General features: G+C 34.1%; 1 pseudogene; it reads left to right on the top strand.

The window, feature by feature from the left end:
* Positions 1-1,486: 1,486 nt before the first annotated feature.
* Positions 1,487-6,633, top strand: LOC122894474 (annotated as a pseudogene).
* The last annotated feature ends 3,535 nt before the right edge of the window (positions 6,634-10,168 follow it).

The following is a 10,168-nucleotide window of genomic DNA, read 5'->3' as shown; positions in this document are numbered from 1 at the left end:
CTGCATATTTGTTATAGATAAGTGGAAAATTAGCATAGCCTAAAGGAAAATATAATAATTTGAATTACTATAACCCCAAAATAAGATAAAATAGTGTAACTTTATACCTTTATAAAAATATGTATATTATATATGTGCAATATGTTACAAAAATGGTTCACTTCTGCATATTGCCTATAAACTTCTTTATTTACATAGTGATACATTATGAACAGGAATGCATGCTAAACAAAGATGCTTGTCATTTTTAACCTGCACAGATTTCTTTCCTTAAATCGCTTGGCCTACTATTGTTATACATTTATATGGTTCTTAACTTTTTACTAATGTGAACAATGTATCAGTGAAAAACATATATATCTTTGTGTACTTGTCTAGTTATGTTTTTAAGGATGTGTTTCTGCTCTGAAAGCAGATATAAAAATAAACGCAAAGGATCAGAAAAATATTTCAGTCTTCTTTCTTTATCATGTGGCATTATTTCCTCATTGGCAAATTCCTCAGATCAGCCAGATACTTTTATAATGGCTTTTTTGTTATTTTTTTCTATTTATTTCAACTAAATGATTTAGAATATTAAGATTTCTTGCATCTCTTTGATAGGAACTAGTTCTGTTAATATGTGATGATTTGTAACTCAGAATTTTCAAAACCAAGACAAATGACTAGGCAACTTTGGATCAAAAAAAAAAAAATCTTTCTGGTTGTAATTATCATTACCTGCTTTAGCACAGTGATGGGAGAGAATGTTTCCTGGGAAGAGACTGTATTTTATAAAATCTTCATTGAAATTTTCTTCAAGAAAATCTTGAGCTAGGATATTGTCTTAAAATTATAAATGAAATGTAGTGATATGTTAGATTATTATGGTTAAATATGTCTCTGTCTCGCTCTGCATAATCCCAAGGCCCTAAACTTCTGTAATCCTGAATGAATAAATGAGTCTTTAAAAAATCACGATATGATGCTGCACTTCAAAAACATTATAATGAATATTATGAAGAAACATGAAGAAATATGTTTCTAAATGAGACAAAACTATAATAAAACATATCCCCAGCCATAATTAGAAGTACTTAAGTAATTTTATCAAGAAAGACTAAAAAGAAATTTAACTCTTAAAAACATTGTATTATGATTTGGAAACTCATGAAATCACCTATTCATTTATCTTTTCAGAAATAGTTATTAAACATTTACTTTATTTCAAGTGTTTTTGCACTTAGAATTATGGGCAATTGCCCTTTCCATTTTCCTCTGAATTTTCCTTAAATTGGGAGGGCTACATATTAAAAATATAATCATATTTTTCTTATTTTCATATGATACTAAATAAAATATAATTTCTTAAATAAGAAGGAAAGCTGGGGGGAAAATTTGTGACTCAGCTGAATAATAGGCATGAAAACTGGATTATTGGAGTAAAACTACAGAAGACAATGGGAAATACAAAGAAGTTCAAGGATTTGAAAATGAAGATATAAAAATGAGTGAGAGACTAAAAAACTGCAACATCTTCGTGACAGAAATTAAAGAAGACCTAAGTAAGTGAAAAGATATCATACAGTCATGAATTGAAAGACTTATTGTATTTACAATGGCAATACTACCCAAAGAATTCTATTGATAGGTACCATTTATATCAACATTCTAATGTTTTTGTTGTTGTTGTTGTTGTTTTTTGCAAAACTGGAAAAGTCAGTTCTTAAATTCATATGAAATTTAAAGGGGCCCTGAATAACCAAAACAATATTGAAAGAGAAGAAAGTTAGGCGATTCACAGCTTCAAATTTCAAAACTTACTACAAAGGTACAGTAATAAGGCACCTGGGTGGCTGGCTCAGTTGGTTAAGCATCTGCCTTCAGCTCAGGTCATGATCCCAAATATCAAGCCCTGCATTGGGCTCCCTGTCAGCAGGGAGCCTGCTTCTCCCTCTCTCTCTGCCCCTCCCCATAGCATGTGATATCTTTCCTCTTTCTCTCTCAAATAAATAAATAAAATCTTACAACAGCAGCAAACAAAGGTACAGTAATAAAAACTATATGGTACTGGCATAAGGATAGACATACAGACCAAAGAAATAGAACTGATACAATTAGCACATACATTTAAAGCTAATGGATTTCAACAAGGATGCTATGACAACTTGATGGGGGAAAAGGTAGTCCCTTCAACAAATGGTGGTAGGACAACTGAATATCCACATACAAAAAAATGCAGCTGGAACCCTATCTTACTCTTACTAAACAAACAAACAGAAAACTCAAAATGGATTAACCATTTAAAAATAACAGTTAAACACATAAAACTCTTAGAAGAAAACATAGGTAGGAATATTGGTGACCTTGTATTTGACAATGGATTTTAAGATATAACACCAAAAGCACAATCAACAAAAGAAAAAAAAAAAAGAATAGATATACTAGACTTCATTAAAATTAAAAACTTTTATGCATCAAAGGGCATTATCAAGAAAAAGAAAAGACAATCTACACAATGGGAAAGAATATTGCACATCACATATCTGATAAGGGTTTTGTATTAGCCATAGGTCTCTAGAGAAACAGAACCAATAGGAGAGAGAGAATACATAGAAGACAGATGATAGACAGATGATAGATGGATAGAGAGAGATGATGATAGATAGATAGGTAGATAATATAAATGAGCATTTAGCATTGGAATTGCCTCACACTGTTATGGAAATGGAGAAATCCCAGTCTGTCATCTGCAATCTGGAGAGCTGGGGAAGCCCACAGTATAATTCAGTCAGTGAAGGGCTGAAAAGCAAGGATGACGATGGTGTAAGTCCCAGAGTCCCAAAGCCTGAAAACCAAGAGCTTTGATATCTGAGATAAAAGAGGGGCACCCCAGTTCAAGAAAAGTGAGAAAATTGATCCTTTGTTTTGTCTCTTTGTTTCACACAAGCCCTGACAGTTTGAATGACGCTGACCTATTTTGGTGAGAGTGATTCTCTTTACTCAGTCTATTGAATCAAATGCAATCCACACCCAGAAATAGTATTTTGCCAGCTATCTGAGGATCCACTAGCCCAGTCAAGTTGACATAAAATTAACCAGCACAGGCTTAATATTCAAAACATAAAAAGAACTCCTAAAACTCAATAATAAAAGAAAAAACAACCTACTTACAAGGGCAAAGGACTTGAATAGATATCTCTCTAAAGATGAAACACGAATGCCCAAAACGCACATGAAAGATACACGTCATGTATGAAAGATACACGATGTCATTAGTCCTTAGGGAAATGCAAGTCGAAATCCCGAGACACCATTTGATACCTACTAGGATTGCTATAACAATATTTCGAAAATGGAAAATCACAGCGTTGGAAAGAATGTGGACAAATTGAAATCCTGGTGTAGTGCTAATGGGAATGTAAATGCTGCATCTCTGTGGAAAGCAGCCTAGTGTTTTTTCAAAAACTTACATATAGAATTATTACGGGACCTGTCAACTACCTTCCTGTTTGTGTACCCAAAAGGAGATAGATACTCCAACACAGTCCTGTACATTCACATTTGTAACAGCAGCAGTACTCAAAATACTCAAGAGGTAGAAAATACCTAATGTCCAAAAATGGGTGAATGGGTAAACAAACTGCACTGTACACTTAAAATGGAATATTCTTCAACCATGTAAAGGAAAGTCACAATGTTATATGGATGAACCTTGAAAACATCCTGCAAAGTGAAAAAGCCAGACATAAAAGCCACATATTATAGAATTCTATATATGAAATATACAGAAGAGGTAAATTCAAAGGGACAGAATGTAGATTGATGGTCTCCAGGAGCTCATGGAAGGAGAGACTGGGGAGTGACTTCTGAGTACAGGGGTTTTTTTTGGGGGGGTGGTGGTGAAAATATTTAAATTAGATAGATGTGATGGCTGTACAACACTGAGAATATACTAAATGTCATTGAGTTGCTCACATCAAATGGGTAATTAACCAGCAATTTTGTTTAGTATTTACCCAAATGAGATGAAAACTTAATTTTACATAAAAACCTGCACAGAAGTGTTATATCATCTTTCTTCATAACTGCCTAAGCTCATAAGCATCAGTCCCAAAGTACCAAAATTTCCTTTTATATGTGAATGGATAAACAAATGATAACACAAGGAATATTATTCATCAATAAAATAAATGAGCTCTCAAGCTGCAAAAAGATACAAGGAAACCTGAATGCATACTGGTGAGTGAAGGAAGCCAATCTGAAAAGGCTACATACTGTATTATTCCAAATATATGACGTTCTAGAAAAGGCAAATCTATGGAGAAAGTAAAATGATCAGTGATTGCCTGGATTTGAGTGTTGAGGAAGAGGGGTGAGTAGGTAAAACAGAGAGGATTCTTAGGGCAGTGAAACTGTTCCATATGATGCTATAATAATAGATATATATACTTTTCATCTTCTTTTCAAACTAAATTTATTTTTTAATTTAAATTCAATCATTAGCATATAACATATTATTGGTTTCAGAGGTAGAGGTCAGTGATTCATCAGTCTTATATAATACCCAGTGCTCATTACATCACGTGTCCTCCTTAATGTTCATCACCCAGTTATCCCATCTCTCCACCCTTCTCCCCTCCTGCTTTCTCTTAGTCGGTTTCCTATGATTAAGGGTGTCTTATGGTTTGTTTGCCTCTCTGATTTTATCTTGTTTTATTTTTTCCTCTCTTCCTCTATAGGTACATATACTTACACATTTTTCAAAACCTTGCTAGGAGGTTTCAAAACCAATGCTAAGAGTAAATCCTAATGTAAGCTATAGACTCTTATTAATAATTATATATAATATTATACTAGTTCATCATTCATAACAAATTTACCACATTAATGGAAGATGTTAATCATAGGGAAAACCAAGAGAATAGTAAATAAGAACACTCTACTCTCTACTGAATTTTCTTTAAATATAGAATTTTTCTAAAAATAAAGTCTATCAATTTAAAACACAGGTCAATTTGTGTTAATGTTAACCCTCTTGTTAATGAACTCCATTTCATGGAAAACATGACCTCTGGATTTGCATGCTATGTAAATATCATCTCAATTAAAAAATAACCAAAAAAAACCAACATAAAATTATGCAAATAGTCTAATATTGAGGGGTCAAATATATCATTGGCTTTCTAACACTTGCTTTTACAAACCAAAAACTGTTATTAGTTTTCACAATGTGTTTGCCTCCAAAACACAGGTATCAGGAAAACCACTGCTAAACCAAAACAAAATGGGAAAGTAAATCATATCAACATCGTCATCATTGGATACATAGACTCAGGGATGTCTAATACTACCAGTCATCTGATCTACCAATGTGGTGAGGTCAACAAAAGAACTACTGAAAAATTTGAGAAGGAGGCTGCTGAGATGAAAGGGCTCCTTCAAGTTTTCCTGGGTCTTGAATAGACTGAAAGTTGAACGGAATGTGGTATTATCACTGATATCTCCCTGTGGAGATCAGCCTGTATTACTCGCTGATGCCACACTACACAGAGACTGTATCAAAACATGATTGCGGGCACATCTCAGGCTACTATGCTGTCCTGATTGTGTCTGCTGGTGTTGGTGAATTTGAAGCAGGTATCTCCAAGAATGGACAGACCCATGAGCTTGCTCTTCTGGCTTACACACTGGGTATGGAACAACTAATTATTGGTGTTAACAAAATGGATTTCACTGGGCCACCCTAAAGCCATATGAGATACGAGGATATTGTTAAGGAAGGTAGCACCTACATTAAGAAAATTGTCTACAACCTTGACATGTAACATTTGTGCTCATTTCTGGTTGGGAAAGTGACATCATGCATGCTGGAGCCACACCCTAACAATGCCTTGATTCAAGGGATGGAAAGTAGCTTGTAAAGATGGGAATGCCAGTGCAACCACACTGCCCGAAGCTCTGGATTGCATTCTACCACAAGCTCATACAACTGACAAGACCTTGTCTGCCTCTCCAGGACATCTGCAAAATTGGTGGCATTGGTGCTATGCCTGTGGGCTGAGTAGAGACTGGTTTTCTTAAACCTGGCATGGTGGTCACATTTGCTCTAGTAAACGTTACTACCAAAGTAAAGTCTGTTGAAATGCACCATGAAGCTTTCAGTGAGGGTATTACTGAGGACAATGTGAACTTCAAAGTCAAGAATGTATCTGTCAAAGATGTTTATTGTGGCAAGTGGCTGATGTCAGCAAACATGACCCACCAATGAAAGCAGCTGGCTTTGCAGCTCAGGTAATTATCCTGAACCATCCAGAACAAATCAGTGCTAGATATGCACCTGTGATGGATTGTCATATAGCTCACATTGCTTACAACTTTGCTGAGCTGAAGGAGAAGATAGTTCATCGTTCTGGAAAAAACCTGGAAGATGGTCCCGAATTCTTGAAATCTGGTGATGCTGCCATTGTTGATATGGTTCTTGGCAAGCCTATGTGTGTTGAAAGCTTCTCTGGCTATCCTCCTTAGGGCTGTTTTGCTGTTCGTGACATGAGACAGACGGTTGCTATGGGTGTCCTCAAAACAGTGGACAAGAAGGCAGCTGGAGCTGGCAAGGCCACTAAGTCTGCCCAGAAAGCTCAGAAGGCTAAATGAGTATTATCCCCAGTGCCTGCCACCCCAGTCTTAATAAGTGGTGGAAGAACAGTCTCCAAATCGTTTGTGTCAATTGGCCATTTAAGATTAATAGTGAAAGACTGGTTAATGGTAACAGTGCCTCATAAAACCTTCAGAAGGAAAGGAGAATATATTGTGGACCATTTGTTTTGTGTATGTGTGGCAGTTTTAAGTTATTAATTTTTAAAATCAGTACTATTTAATGGAAACAACTTGACCAAAAGTCTGTCATAGAATTTTGAGACCTATTACAAGTTTAATGAGCAAAATAAATTAAAAAATTATCATCATAAAAATTAAATAGCCGAAAAGAACTAGTTTTGAACATATTTTAAGTATCAAAAACCAGGAACGCCTGGGTGGCTCAGTTATTAAGCATCTGCCTTCCACTCGGGTCATGATCCCAGGATCCTGGGATCAATCCTGCAAAGGGCTCCCTGCTCAGCGGGAAGCCTGCTTCTCCCTCTCCCATTCCCTCTGCTTGTGTCCCCTTTCTCTCTTTCTGTGCCTCTCTCTACCAAATAAATAAAATCTTTAAATAAATAAATAAATATTAAAAACTATATAAATTAAAGTATTATATAAGACTTCTAAATATACCTAATGGATTCTAAAAATGCAGCATCATTCACTTAAAAACATATAAACATTAATTCATTAATATTCATATATTTGATATTTTTCCTATTCTTGAATGAGTATGTAATTCCACTCTAAGTTTTACAGAAAACGTTTTTTTCCTGTATTTTTAGATGTAAAATATTTCCTTCATCACTCTATTATAATTTTATTATACAAAATATGAATTAAAAAAAAATTTTCCTGTGACCATAACACTGAAGTGTGAAATAAAAATATTTCTGGACATTATTTTAATTGTTATTAGTACATATTTGATCAAAAACAAATAAATGAAAATCTGTTAGCATTTAATAAACATAAAAAATTAATTGGAAATATATTTCTTAATGAGATAAATGATCTTTTTTATTCTATCATCAGACTTTGCATCAATTGATTAAAATAACAATGCTAAAAAGTGTCATATTTTTAAAGATATTTATCTGTCAGAGAGAGAGTGCACAAGCAGGGGGAGAAGCAGGCTCTCTGTTGAGCCAGGAGCCTATGTGGACTTGATCCCAGGACCCTGGGATCATGACCTGACCAAAGGCAACTGCTTAACTGAGCCATGCAGATATTCCAAGTGTCATGTTTTTGCATTAATTTATTTCTATTAATTGTTTTATAAATGCTGTCAGCTGAGAATTAGTATTCATAGAATTAAATAGAAGTGATAAAAGTTTTCTTCTATCAAATTTACTCGTTTTTTAAACTCTGAAGTATGTGCTGCAAATTAAAACATGATCTATTATTAAAAGTTACCTGCACTGATTCATTAGCTTACAACTCAGTTAGGTCTTCTCTCAATGAAAACAAAGATTGTAAACTACCTCCCTTGAAGAAAGTATGTGTTACCAAGGAACTGGCATTTTACGTCTTCGGTTCCAAGAATTATGCCATTTTTTACCTGAATACTAAACAAATGGCCATTGATCTTTCACTTAGAGGCACCAGGTCTTTTCTAATATCCCTGGAAAGAATTGAAAAAAATTAAAGTAATGTTAATGTTGTTAAGATTTTCAACATAAATATTTTTAAATTATCAAAGGCTTTAAATATAGAACTATAAACACAAAGTATAGAAATACAGAAATATAGAATTATAAATAGAAATATAGATGTAGAAATATAAGTAAGTATGAGTATAAACGTAATTTATCCAAGACAAGAAATGCCCTGTGGGAATTAAAATATGCATAGAAGGTTAAAATATTTGTAGAATTTTAAACTTGACAAAAATCCCCCAAAACAATGGAAGAGTGTTCAGAGTTTGGTAATCTCAAACATTGTATTTCAAAGTTGTTATTTTCCTTATTTTATATAGGAAAGACTGAGGACCAGTTAAAGTAATTTCTTCAAAGACAGTCAAGAATCAACATCAAGGCTTTTTGTCATTAAAAGTCATGGTCTAGTGGCTTCTCTCCCTTATAACTCTCATTAAAGAAGGCTTTCAGTTCTTCAATAATAAAGAATTACACTAAAACACACTACTAATAAGTCAACATATTACAAATCAGAATTCAATTTTTAAAGATTTTTTTAAATTTCTTTTTTCATTGAAGTATAATTAACATGCCATTTTATGTTGCTTTCAGGTGTAAAATATAATGATTCAATAATTAGATGTTTGGATTTTTAACTCATTTCTAAAATGCCTGAAAAAGCTATGATCACTTCTATTCAAAAAACATTTTACTGATACCATTTTTATATTTGCTTTGTTGGCAAAGAGAGCAAATATAAACTTGAGGATTGCCTAAAATGTCTATCCAATTTCTGCATATTATACTGTATTTGTAATAATTTCCCTGTCTACCTTTATCCTCACCATCTCTTCTTGGACATATAAATAGGGTACAGGTTTATCCACATGGTACTAATGGAGGTGAATTGATATAAGTGAAATTGTTAGAAGTTGAAGATTCCGTAATCAGTTCGTATGTTTGGTATGTTCTTTGTTTTGTTTTGTTTTGTTTTCTTGATCCTTTTTTGTTTGCTCCTATATTTTTTTTCCCAATTTTTTAATTTTCAGAAAAACAGTATTCATTATTTTTTCACCACACCCAGTGCTCCATGCAAGCTGTGCCCTCTATAATACCCACCACCTGGTACCCCAACCTCCCACCCCCCCGCCACTTCAAACCCCTCAGACTGTTTTTCAGAGTCCATAGTCTCTCATGGTTCACCTCCCCTTCCAATTTACCCAAATTCCCTACTCCTCTCTAACGCCCCTTGTCCTCCATGCTATTGGTTATGCTCCACAAATGAGTGAAACCATATGATAATTGACTCTCTCTGCTTGACTGATTTCACTCAGCATAATCTCTTCCAGTCCCGTCCATGTTGCTACAAAAGTTGGATATTCGTCCTTTCTGATGGAGGCATAATACTCCATAGTGTATATGGACCACATCTGCATGAAATGCTCTGCATCAGAGTCTAGCCTTCTTGACTTCTGGGGCCAATAGAAACGACAATGTTGCTAATGTTTTAATAATGGCTAAATAGGTTAAACATAAGATAACAAAGTAAGACAAACTAAATGTTTGTAAACACAGTATTGAGCTAAGTTATAGTTAGCAGAATCTGACTGAAATATCCTTTTTGATTTATGTTAACCATTAATGAGGTACGATTTTTTTGAGTAGCATTTCTTTTTAGAAGATCTCTTCAAGGATTTTGTTGTTCCTGTTGTTGTTTGCTGATTTTTTTTAAGAATAAGGATTGGCTCTTGAACAGATAACAAAACAACTGCGAATCTACAAGTAAATCAAGTGAATAAAGTTGACTGTGTCTCTTAGTTGAAAGTCTTAAAGAAATCAAGATTAATCAGTACTTGGGCTTTGCTGTCACTGAGATCCTAGGACAAAGCAGGCAAATAAAACGTGTTCAA

The sequence above is a fragment of the Neovison vison genome, chromosome 13, assembly GCF_020171115.1.
Source record: "Neovison vison isolate M4711 chromosome 13, ASM_NN_V1, whole genome shotgun sequence".
NCBI lineage: Eukaryota > Metazoa > Chordata > Mammalia > Carnivora > Mustelidae > Neogale > Neogale vison.
The sequence above is the reverse complement of the archived record's forward strand: the minus strand, read 5'-3'. Positions and strand labels throughout refer to the sequence as shown.